Below are 13,184 nucleotides of genomic sequence, written 5' to 3' on the forward strand. Positions count from 1 at the left end.
AATAGTTGCAGGTCACTTATTAATGTCAGCACTCTATCTAATGTAGAAAAGTGTATGAGGAGAGACTGAGAAGAAAGCAATGGACTGCCAGACTCAACAAGAAGACAACAAATAACCCCATCCAAAAATGGGGGGAGGACATGGACAGAATATTCACCACAGAAGAGATCCAAAAGGCCGAGAAACACATGAAAAAATGTTCCAAGTCTCTGATTGTCAGAGAAATGCAAATAAAGACAACAATGAGATATCACTTCACTCCTGTGAGAATGTCATACATCAGAAAAGGTAACAGCAGCAAATGCTGGAGAGGGTGTGGGGTCAAAGGAACCCTCCTACACTGCTGGTGGGAATGTCAATGGGTCCAACCTCTGTGGAGAACAGTCTGGAGAACTCTCAGAAGGCTAGAAATGGACCTACCCTATGACCCTGCAATTCCTCTCCTGGGGATATATCCTAAGGAATCCAACACATCCATCCAAAAAGATCTGTGTACACATGTGTTCTTAGCAGCACAATTTGTCATAGCCAAAACCTGGAAGCAACCCAGGTGTCCAACAACAGATGAGTGGCTGAGCAAGTTGTGGTCTATATACACAATGGAATACTACTCAGCTGTAAAAAAATGGTGACTTCACCGTTTTCAGCCGATCTTGGATGGACCTTGAAAAATTCATGTTAAGTGAAATAAGTCAGAACCAGAAGGATGAATATGGGATGATCTCACTCTCAGGCAGAAGTTGAAAAACAAGATCAGAAACGAAAACACAAGTAGAACCTGAAATGGAATTGGTGTATCACACCAAAGTAAAAGACTCTGGGGTGGGTGGGTGGGGAGAATACAGGTCCAAGAAGGATGACAGAGGACCTAGTGGGGGTTGTATTGTTATATGGGAAACTGGGGAATGTTGTGCATGTACAAACTATTGTATTTACTGTTGAATGTAAAACATTAATTTCCCAATAAAGAAATTAAAAAAAAAAAAAGAAAGAAAGCAATGGACTAGAAAAAAAAAGTGTTAGGGTGGGGGTAGATACCATAATGCTTATGCAAAGAGATTCTCATGCCTGAGGCTCCAAAGCCCCAGGTTCAGTCCCCCACACCACCATAAGCCAGAGCTGAGCAGTGCTCTGGTTAAAAATAATAATAATAAAATAATAATAAATAAAAGAGTTCTAAGAAGCTAACTTTAAATATCACTAGAAATCTTTGGGAGGTGATAGCATGATGATTATGCAAACAGACTTTCATACCACAGGATCCTAAGTTCAGGTTCAATCCCCCACACTATCATAAGCCAGAGATGTGTAGTGCTCTGGTAAAAAACAAACAAAAAAAGTATGTTTCCAAGGTAGTAACCATGGGATCTCCAACTGCATGGGAGGATGAACAGAAGAGACTCTGATAGTACAGGTCGGCATTATACCTGTAGCTGTCACTCACTTTCCCTATATTTCAGAGGAAAAAAAGTCTAAGAAAGTAGTCAGGGGAGTCGGGCTGTAGCGCAGCGGGTTAAGCGCAGGTGGTGCAAAGCACAAGGACCGGCATAAGGATCCCGGTTCGAACCCCGGCTCCCCACCTGCAGCGGAGTCGCTTCACAGGCGGTGAAGCAGGTCTGCAGGTGTCTGTCTTTCTCTCCTCCTCTCTGTCTTCCCCTCCTCTCTCCATTTCTCTCTGTCCTATCCAACAACGACAACAAGAATAATAACTACAACAATAAAACAACAAGGGCAACAAAAATAAGTAAATAAATAAAATAAGTATTAAAAAAAAAGAAAGTAGTCAGAAGCAGAGAATTAAGAACCTGTCACTTCTAAATGCATTTCATTTCAGGAGGAGCAAAGAGCACACAGCCTCTGAACAGGGACAGGACACTTACCAGAGAGCCTGTGGCTTCTTTCTTCTCTTTCATTCTCAGGTGAGAATATCTGGACTAATAACAGCTGCAGCTTTAAAATAGTCTTTAGAGACACCAGTGCAGTCTCTTCACCTGATGACATGTCAGCTGCAAGAACTGAAATGGATAAAAGGCCCAACTATTTAATTCATTATTATCTAAGAAGTGTTTTTAGAACAATGAACTCCTCCCTGGAGATCAAATGTGAATTTTTTTTCTTTCTGTCTCTCAGCCCCCAGATTCTGCTTCAGTGATGGGGAATGTGAGCTGTACTGACCGGCCTCTCCCTGGAGACTCCCTTTGGGCCAGAGCCTGAACTCAAATCTCGATCCACTGTCTGAGAGTCTCCCCTACTTACTTCAGTTCTCACCTTTACATTGCCTGGAGTCAAAACTAAAATGATGCTGATATTCACAGCTAGAACTAGAAACAGAATCAGTGCAGGAGGGATCAGGCTTTGCTGTGAATAAGAGTTGGATAGACACAGCCAGAAACTGAGAGGGAAGCGGGTGACAGAGAGGGTAAGAGACAGAGAGACATCTGCAGCACTAATTCACCACTCACGAAGCTTTCCCCCTGCAGGGGCTCGAACCTGGGTCCTGCACTGTAACATGTGCACTCAACCAGGTGCGCTACCACCTGGCCCCTGAACAAAATCTCTGTTGTGACTTTATGGGCAGCTTGTGGTCAGTAACATTTATAAACCTGACTTCTTAAGTTTTAATATGCACAAAAATCATGTGGTTTTTCAGGTACCTACTCTAAAAAAATCATGATTCAGCAGGTTTGAGGTGGGAACCAGGCACTCACATCCTATGTCCCCTGTGAGTGATGCTGCAGCTCCTCTAGGCCCATGAGCAGAAGCCCTATGCTGGAAACCTCCTGCATGTTGTTAACAAAGAAACAGGCTGGGACAGCTCACCTGGGAGAGAGAGTGCACATCTTGTGTTGAGCAGGACCAGACCACCTCATGGGAGCACACTGCAGTGAGGAAGCTTCATTGAGCAGTGAGGTGGTGGTGGTGGTGGTGTGGTTTTTCTCCATTTCTGTCTTTCTATTCTTTTCTGTCTCTTATTCTTTTTTTTTTTTTCTTTTTTCAATTTATTTTAAAGCTAGAAACGGAGTAGTCTGGGAGGTATCACAATGGATAAAAGATTGGACTCTCAAGCATGAGGTCCTGAGTTCAATCCCCAGCAACACATGTACCAGAGTGATGTCTGGTTCTTTCTCTCTCTGCTTCTATCTTTCTCATTAATAAACAAAATCTTCAAAAAACAAACAATTTTTAAAAATATAGAAACAGAAATACAAAGAAATACCACCAGTGCACTGCTCAACTCTGACATAAGCTGGTGCTAGAGAATGAGCCTCGGTACTTGCCCACTGGAACAGGTGCACTCAACAGGGCACACTACCACTTGGCACGTCAAATGAATTTCTTCATATCTTCATTCAAAATCCTCAATCCCTTATCTGAATAAGTATCCTAACAACTATTGCTTATGCCATGAACAAGGACAAAGAGGGAAGGATAACTCTAGGTCCACTTACAATTTTGTTTTTATGTAATTATTAAAGATACTGGGCCTTTCCATGCATGATGTTACCACGACTAGGTCCCTTTTTTTTATTCAGATAGAGATAAAGACAGAGGGCCATGCCTAAGGCAAGACAGGTGCCCTATCCAGTGACTATTTTTAAGGCCACAATTATATTAACTACTGGATCCTGGGTATCTCTTTCTAGAAAAAGAAGTGTCAATTCACTATTTCCTGTACAATAGCACATTTACTAATTGAACAACACTGAAAATATCTGGGTTTTGCAAGTCATGTGTCACAAAATTGCATTAAATTCTGCTCATTGTCTGTAAGCAGGTGATGGGATAGGCTATCTCTGCACACTGCATGGGAAAGTCACTATGCTTTTATGAACACTTTCATCTATTTTTCAAAAAGGAACATTCCTGAGACACTTATGCAAGTGACATTCTCTAACCAAGCCCAGTATAACAGGAGTAAGAACATAAACAATGAGGGCATCAGATTTTTTATAATAGCCACTTAAAAAAAAAAGGGAGTTGGGCGGCGTTAGCACAGCGGGTTAAGCGCATGTGGCGCAAAGCGCAAGGACCTGCATAAGAATCCTGGTTCGTGCCCCCACTCCCCACCTGCATGGGAGTCGCTTCATAGGTGGTGAAAAAAAAAAAAAAAGACAGACACCTGTTATGGTCTGCAGGTCTGCAGGTGTCTGTCTTTTTCTTCCCCTCTCTGTCTTCTCCTCCTGTCTCCATTTCTCTCTGTCCTATCCAACAACAACAACATCAACAACAACAACAATAATAACTACAACAATAAAACAACAAGGGCAACAAAAGGGAATAAATAAGAGGAGGATGGGGGTAAATAGTGTAATACAAAGTAGTGTAATACAAAGAGACTCTCACATTTGAGTCTCCAAAGCCCTAGATTCAATCCCTTGCACCACCATAAACCAGAGCTGAGTAGTGCTCTGGGAAAAAGAAAAAAGGAAAAAAAAAAAATCCTTAATTTGCATTTACTGAACTGCTGGGTCCTGTGAGAACCAAGCAATCAGTGATCCACTGGGCACAGCAGGATGCTACAGGGTGCTGACTCCTCCTGGTGCTAAACTCCCAACCTGATCATCCTGCCTGGGGCCAGCCAGCCTTTCCCTTATCCCCCAACATGGACATGAGCCTGACTGCAGGTCCAGGCATCCATACTCAGGATAGGACAGGGCTCTGTATCTCCATGGCCTTGGTCCCATTGAGAAGTAGGTAGGACCCCAAGGAAAATCCATGCTGACTGACAGTTGAGGACAGTCAGATGTTGGAATCCTGATGTGGGAGACAGCAAGCCAGGAGACACCACACAAAGGTGGGGGTTCCAGCAGGGTTGAAGAGAGGATAGTCAGGAGAACATGGATACAGGGCTGATTCCAGATGTGTCCTGCCCAGGTCTCTGCCCTGGGGACCTGCACTTACCACTTCCTCCCTGAGTCCTCAGACTCTCTGCAGTGTGCTCCCAGCAGTCTGAGGCACCATCCCCACAGCAGGACCTAGAGAGAGAAATGGGGACAGTGGTGGCACCTGTGTCACTGACTGCTTCCCTGCTCAGGAAGCTGCCCCCTGCAGGGCTCTTGCTCATGGTAAAGTGTGTGCTCAATGTAGTGTGCCACTGACCAGCCCCATAAATAAAAGAGATTTTAGGTTTTTTGGTTTTTTTATTTGTTTGTTTGTTTGTTTTGCTTCCAGAGCTCAGTGCCTGTAGTATGAATCCATGGCTTCTGAAGGTCATTTTTTTCCTTTGTTGCCCTTGTTGTTCATCATTGTTGTCGTTATTATTATTGTATTGTTATTGCTGTTGTTGTTGGACAGGACAGAGAAAAATCAAGAGAGAAGGGGAAGACAGAGAGAGAAAGACACCTGCAGACCTGCTTCACGGCTTATGAAGTGACCCCCACTGCAAGGCCTCGTAAGTTTTCAACCTCTGCTTCTTAGAAGGTAAGTATTAAGAAAGATAATCAAAAGATCAGATTCCCCATAGAACTGATATGAATGGGAGGCGTGCGGTAGCACAGTGTGTAAGCGCACATGGTGTGAAGCACAAGGACCGGCATAAGAATCCCGGTTCGAGCCCCCGCTCCACCTGCAGGGGAGTCACTTCACAGGCGGAGAAGTAGGTCAGCAGGTGTCTTTCTCTCCCCCCTTCCTGTCTCCCCCTCCTCTCTCCATTTCTCTCTGTCCTATCCAACAACGACATCAATAACAACAATAATAACTACAACAATAAAAAACAATAAGAAAAAAATATATGAGTAGGATAATACTTGATTTGTCTCAGAGTTTTGACATCTCCGGGGGGTGGGGGGGGAGGAAGCAATATTGTGCCGTGTAACCAAAGAAGAAATTGAGATTTAATAGACTTACGACTTTTGAACCCCTACAGTGCCTGTAATATCTCACTAAGCCCACTTGAAAAGCAGGTTACACCCACACACCATTGGAGGGACCTCGGATTCTAACATTCTGGGGACCTCTATTCCTGCTGTCTACAAATAAACCTTTTCTAAAAATATTTATTTATTTTCCCTTTGTTGCCCTTGTTTTTTTTTTACTGTTGTAGTAGTTATTATTATTGTTATTGATGTCGTCATTGTTGGATAGGACAGAGAGAAATGGAGAGAAGAGGGGAAAACAGAGAGGGGGAGAGAAAGATAGACACCTGCAGACCCGCTTCACCTCCTGTGAAGCGACAGCCGGGGCAGGTGGGGAGCCCGGGCTCGAACGGAACCCTATGCCGGACCTTGCGCTTTGCGCCACGTGTGCTTAACACGCTGCGTTACCGCCATAAACCTTTTTTTTTTAAATTTATTTATTTCCCTTTTGTTGCCTTCGTTGTTTTATTGTTATAGTTATTATTGATGTCTTCGTTGTGGGGGTAGGACAGAGAAAGATGGAGAGAGGAGGGGAAGACAGGGGGAGAGAAAGACACCTGCAGACCTGCTTCACCACTTGTGAAGCGACTCCCCTGCAGGTGGGGAGCCGGGGCTACAACCAGGAACTGGGATCCTTACGCTGGTCCTTGGGCTTTGCGCCACCTGCGCGTAACTCACTGGCCTGACTCCCTGCAAATAAACTTTGACCCAGAGATGGGCTGATCCAGAGGCTCTTTTCAGACACCTCAATCAGTACCAAGCAGACAGGGTTGCTCTGCCTCCTGAATTCAGGGATGGTTCAAGACTGACATCTTATAGAATTTCATTAATATCTAAGGTCTATGGCCCAGAAGTGGCACTGGTTAAACTGTTGGAAACTCAAGAATAAGGCTTTAAGGGGATGTAGAGTCAGGTAAGGGAATGCTGCCGCTCAGTGTTAAACCCCTCTGAGATGACATTTTCAGTAGAGAGAGAGGGAAAAAGATACAGTAGCACTGAAGATTGCTCCAGTGAGGTGGGGCTATTCTCAAACCTATTTCATGTACATGAAAAAGCAGCTACACTGTCCAGGCAAATTATCTTGGGAGCATACACACAAAAATTTTATATCTAGAACTTGATCAGTTCTAATAACTACTGATACAAGACTAAAGAATAAAAATTAGGGGGGCCAAGTGGTAGCACAGAAGGTTAAGCGCACGTGGTGCAAAGCACAAGGACCAGCGTAAGGATCCCGGTTTGAGCCCCTGGCTCCCCACCTGCAGGGGAGTCGCTTCACAAGCAGTGAAGCAGGTCTGCAGGTGACTATTTTTTTCTCCCCCTCTCTGTCTTCCTCTCCTCTCTCGATTTTTCTCTGTCCCATCAACAACAATGACAGCAATAACAACAATAAACAACAAGGGCAACAAAAGGAAAAAAATTGGCCTCCAGGAGCAGTGGACACGTAGTGCAGGCACCAAGTCCCACCGATAACCCTGGAGGCAAAAAATAAATAAATAAATAAATAAATAAATAAAGGGATTCATATACAAGAACTAACAAAAAAATCAGAGGTTTATTTATTTATTTTAATTCTATTTATTTATGAGAAGGACAGGAGGAAAGAACCAGACATCACTCTGGCACATGTGCTTCTGGGGATCGAACTCGGGACCTCATGCTTGAGAGTCCAAAACTTTACAACTGCACCACCTCCTGGACCACAGAGGTTTATTTATTTTAATTACATATTTTAAATTGGGGATTCATGTTTTACACTTGACAGTAAATACAATAGTTTGTACATGCATAACACTTATTTTAATTACATATGAACATGAGACTGTGAAACAGAACATCACTGTGTCATATGTGAAGCCAGGGATCTAACTAGGAGGGATCTCATGCACAAAAGGTCAATATTCCACCAACTACACCACCTCCTGAGTGTCAAGCATTAATTTTTATAGCCCTGAATGTCCAGAAATAACATTAATCTAGAGTAAATAGTACCTCTCACCTCCAAAATGGAGGAAACTAAAGACAAGATAAAACCTGAAGTTTTCTCTTCAAAACTATCATTTCTCTCCCTCACCCCACAGATTTGAGTTCTAATTATTCAAATAAGAGGCTGCAAATGGAAGGGAGGAAGCAAAGAAATGCATGGAAATGCATGTACACTGGGAACTCTAGAGGAGAGTTATCCTGACTCAAGGACAGCAGGTCCCCATATTTAACAGCCCAACCCTGTGAATACTTATTGCCTGGTCTAGCCTCTCCCAGCATCCCTGAGAGAATTCTCAGGCCACATCCCTGAGTGTCAGTATTCTCTCCCCTGTCCATGTTCCTTCCCTGCAGCAGAGACTTTACTAGAAGCAAAGCAGAGAGCATAGATGATAGTCTGTGTTGCCAGACTGGGGGTCAAGGTCTGCAGGACCCTCAAAGAGGGGCTCTCCCTCCATAATCCAGAGAGCACAGATTATAACTTTGTTGTGATACTAGTGGGAAGTCTGTGGTGAGAAATACCATATAATCCTTACTTCTGAAGACTTAGTGTGCACGAAAGTCATGAGGTGTTCTAAAAAATGATTTGGCAAGATTGCAGTGGGGCCTGGACACTGACATCTTACAAATTCACTACTAGTGCTGATTCAGTTCCTCTAGACCCATGATCAGAGGCACTGTGATGGGCACTTCTTATATATTGGTAACAAATAGTCAGGTTGGGGCTACAAGGTAGCTTACCTTTTAGAGTGCACTTTTTGCTTTTTGAACATTTAATGTGTTTATTTATTATTGGGTAGAGATAGAGCAAAATTGAAAGGGGTGGGAAAGTTACAGAGGGAGAGACAGACACTTGCAGCCCTGCTACACCACTTGTGAAGTGTTCCTCCTGCAGGTGGGGTCCAGGGGCTTGAGTCTGGGTCCTTTTGCATTTTATTTTATTTTATTATTATTTTTTCCTCCAGGGTTATTGCTGGGCTTGGTGCCTGCACCATGAATCCACCGCTCCTGGAGGCCATTTTTCCCCCTTTTTGTTGCCCTAGTTGTTGCAGCCTCGTTGCGGTTATTATTGCCATTGTTGACGTTGCTTTGTTGTTGGATAGGACAGAGAGAAATGGAGAGAGGAGGGGAAGACAGAGAGAAAGGGGGAGAGAAAGATAGACACCTGCAGACCTGCTTCACCGCCCGTGAAGCGACTCCCCTGCAGGTGGGGAGCCGGGGGCTCGAACCCGGATCCTTACGCCGGTCCCTGCGCTTTGTGCCACGTGCGCTTAACCCACTGCGCCACTGCCCGACCCCCCCCCTTTTGCATTTTAATGTATGCACTTAATCAGGCATGTCACTGCCTGGCCCCCTGTTGGATAACTTTTGTGGATTATTACTTTAATTATCCATTAATGCCCCATCTTGATCTCTGTTAATATCTCACTAAACACACATTATAGTATTCAAGGACCTAGGTTCAAGACACCAGTTCCTACCTGCAGTGAGAAGGCTTTGAAATGATAGAGCAGACTGTCAGTTTCTCTCTCTCTCTCTCTCTCTTTTTTAACCAGAGCACTGTTTAGCTCTGGCTTATGGTGGTGCAGGGGATGGAACCTGGGACTCTGAAGCCTCAGGCATGAGAGACTCTTTGCATAACTATTATGCTATCTAGCTCCATGATTCTATGTATTTCCCATGTGCTTCTTCATTCATTAGATCATCTAGTTCTGAAGAACTACTCACTGTCATTTTGATCACCCATCTGTATATCAAGATTTATTGATCAGTCCTGGATTTTCTCCAAGAGCTTCATTAATTTCAGTTACTTTTTCCTGACAGTGGTGTGTGTTGGAGGGCAACTCAAGGAAAACAGCTCCCCTCCCTCTGCACCCCTGGAGGAAGCCAGGAGAAGGGACCTAGGCAGAGGACAGAAGCACCATCACTCCCTCTCGACTTGACTGCAAAAAGCCATAAAATGCAGATGTGCGCCCCTGAAGACCAGGGCTGAAGCACATCCCCTGAGGGTCCTGTTCTTCCTTCAAAGGGACTAAGGAGCTTGGAAGACCAGGAGGCTCTGGCTTTCCTCTCCTTTTATCTCAGGGGTAAACATGCTATATGGCTTTATACTTTCTTCTCCTTTTCTGTCCTTCCTTGCTCCCAATAATTGCTCATCTCCCTGTATCATGACTGGCTCTCTAGCAATTCTTCCATGTAGGGCTCAGCCTAGAACACCCTCCTCCACAGGAGGGGCTCAGGCATGGCTTCTCTGTTCCTTTCAGAAATGAGTCTAGTTCAGTCGCAGCCTGCACACTTTTCAAAATTCCATTCTGTCTCAAGTTCTGGTAGACTACACTAAACAACATGTCCCAAAGCTTCCTGTGCAACATGGCTATTATTATACCATTATCTATTGTTATCATGTTTGTCTGTGAACTTACCTACAAAGAGCAGAGGAAAATGGGTCTCAGCATGCACAGGGTGCCTACATGCAGCCTCCAGAGCAGCAGAGGCCACTGCGCTCCAGGAATCAGGCTGCAGCGTGCGATCTGCACACACTGCACAATGGGCAGCATCAAGTTCCCAGGGTGTGAGGTCACAGTGCTGCATGCCTTATGTCCAACCAGCAGAAAATAGAGCAAGCAGGAGTAAGCCAACTGGAAGCTGAGGCTGGTAGAAGTGTAGGTCTTTAACTGCTGAAGCTTCTAGATGGCTACTCACGAGAAAGATCCGCCAGCTATTTCTTGCTTTATCTGTTCTCCAGGAACACCCCCTATAGATGTTGATAAGACCTCGTTCCTGTCACTTAGAAATCTCTAGCATTGATTGGATCTGAACATTATCCAAACAGAAGAGTACTTGTGTGTGTGGCAAGGGTTTCCTCCAATTAAAATCTGCGACAGTGGACATGGACCAATGTGAGCTGCTGGTGGGCGGTGCTCCAAAGTGAAAGCAGACAGCGGGAAGTAAGGCGCCCTAGAGAGCGATTGTATTTTTCTGGAACCCCTGCTTTTTTTCTACTTCTCTCTCAGTGATGCTCTCATCTTCTGCTGGTTTGGACCTTGAAGAGTTTTCAGTAAGTTCAGCACTGGATGGGAAATCATTGTTGTGGCTCATTTGGGCTGATATTGGGAGGGGTTGCTTGGCAGGGTATGCAGCCTACTGTCTGGCCTCTCCCTGGTCAGTCCACCATCTCCATTGTACACTGGGGCTGGACTCCCCTTGGCCTGTCCTGAGCCTTTGTGGGGGTGCTGGACACGGCGTGCTTTCTGGAAAGGGGGTGCGATTACCCTTCATTTCCCTTTCTCCTCTCTCTCTCTCTCTCTCTCTCTCTCTCTCACCTGAAGGGCGTGGGTGCAGAGATTCTGGGTCCAGTCTCATTCCCTACTGAGGGTCCTGGGAATTGGACAGATTCTTGACCCAGGTTGGAGGAGGAAAGAAAAACTTGCTGACCCCAGGAAAGATGGTCATGTTGGGGAGTCAGCATTTTTTTTATCAGTACCTGTCAGTGTCCAGTTGGGTCCAGTGCAGCTGAGATTGCTCTGCCTTCTTTGGAACCAGGGGTTTCAGAACATTAAACTAAAAAATTCTAGAGCTGGAGTAGATAACATAATGGTTATGCAAAAGGCTTTCATCCCTGAGGCTACAAAGTTCCAGGTTCAATCCCCCACACCACCATAAGCTAGAGCTGAGCAGTGCTATGGTTTAAAAAAAAAAAAAGTAATTATTTAATTCTTTCTTATTTTTATTTGTGATAGACTTTAAATGTATGTTGTCTATTAAATCATCCTTGGAGCTGTTGCATTTTGTAATTATTCAATTTTTTTTTTTGCCTCCAGTGTTATTGCTGGGGCTCAGTACCTGCACCATGAATCCACTGCTCCTAGAGGCCTTCCCCCCCTCTTTTGTTGCTCTTGTTGTTGCAGCCTTGTATTGCTGTTCGTTGTTGGATAGGACAGAGAGAAATGGAGAGAGGAGGGGAAGACAGAGAGGGGGAAAGACAGACACCTGCAGACTTGCTTCACCGCCTGTGAAGCGACTCCCCTGCAAGTGGGGAGCAGGGGGGGCTCGAACTGGGGTCCTTACGCGGGCCCTTGCTTTGCACCACGTGCGCCTGACCTGCTGTGCTACCGCCTGACTCCCAGTGTAATTATTCAATTTATCCCAGCCTTAGCAATGAATCTGGCTGAAGTGTCCCAGGATTGGCCTGTCTTCTAATAAACTTGTTGGAGAAAGTCTACACCTTCTTCTTCTAGCGTTTGCCCTTCTTCAGTAGCCAGTCAACAGGTCAGGTTGAAAGCTGTCAGGAGCTGCTTGTTGCTAGCTTTGAAAGTGACTGGGATCCATGTGGATTCAGTCAGCTAGGAAGGATCGTCAGTTTCCCCAATGAATGGGTACTCACGGGATGCACCACGAGAAGGTCGATCCAATGCATCCCGAGTCTACACCTTAGAGTGAGGGACATGAAGAGATGCATGGAAAGTGCCTACACAGTGATAGTGGCTCCAATGTAGTGTTAGGAAATTGAGAATGTGGCATCCTTCCCACTGTCTTTTCCCAGCTGTGAATCAGAATTTATTATTGTTTTCTTGTTTGTTTGTTTGTTGCCTCCAGGGTTAGCACTGGGACTCTGCCTGCACCACCAATCCACTGCTCCTGGAGGCCATTTTTCCCATTTGTTGCCCTTGTTGTTATTATTATTGCTGCTATTGCTGTTGTTGGACAGGACAGAGAGAAATGGAGAGAGGAGGGGAAGACAGAGAGGGAGAGAAAGAGAGACACCTGCAGACCTGCTTCAGGGCCTGTGAAGCAACCCCTTTGCAGGTGGGGAGCCAGGCTCTCTAACCTGATCCTTACAAAGGTCCTTATGCTTGGTGCCACGTGGATTAACCCGCTGCGCTACCGCCCGGCACCCTTATTATTGTTTTTTATGTTACTTAGAATTTTATCATATCACTGTTCAGTTCTGACTTATGATAGTCTAAAGATTGAACCAGGGAGTCGGGGGGTAGTGCAGCGGGTTAAGTGCACGTGGCGCGAAGCGCAAGGACCAGCTTAAGGATCCCGGTTCGAGCCCCGGCTCCCCACATGCAGGGTTGTCGCTTCACAGGCGGTGAAGCAGGTCTGCAGGTGTCTATCTTTCTCTCCCCCTCTCTGTCTTCCCCTCCTCTCTCCATTTCTCTCTGTCCTATCCAACAAAGACGACATCAACAACAACAATAATAACTACAATAAGGGCAACAAAAGGGAATAAATAAATAAATATTTTTTAAAAAAGATTGAACCAGAGACTTGGGAGTCTCTGACATGAAAGTCATTTGCATACCTACTGTGCTAGCAAGCTCAGGTACTTGTAGTCATATT

At 45.0% G+C, this 13,184-nt stretch overlaps 2 protein-coding genes and 1 pseudogene across 2 annotated transcripts in view; 2 read left to right on the top strand and 1 right to left on the bottom strand.

Moving 5' to 3' along the window:
- Positions 1–10,562, bottom strand: part of LOC103127055 (zinc finger protein 709-like) — a 1,044,365-nt gene extending 1,033,803 nt beyond the window's left edge. The window contains exons 1-2 of the mRNA XM_060182140.1: positions 10,262–10,562; positions 1,881–2,015 (exon numbers count right to left, since the gene is read on the bottom strand). The gene's annotated coding sequence lies outside the window, so the exon portion shown is untranslated. The remainder of the gene's footprint in view (positions 1–1,880; positions 2,016–10,261) is intronic.
- LOC132535670 (zinc finger protein 14-like) overlaps positions 1–13,184 on the top strand; it is a 357,812-nt gene that overhangs the window by 32,592 nt on the left and 312,036 nt on the right. The window lies entirely within an intron of this gene.
- Positions 1,338–1,457, top strand: LOC132535703 (small nucleolar RNA SNORA44; annotated as a pseudogene).

This window comes from Erinaceus europaeus, chromosome 23, assembly GCF_950295315.1.
Source record: "Erinaceus europaeus chromosome 23, mEriEur2.1, whole genome shotgun sequence".
NCBI lineage: Eukaryota > Metazoa > Chordata > Mammalia > Eulipotyphla > Erinaceidae > Erinaceus > Erinaceus europaeus.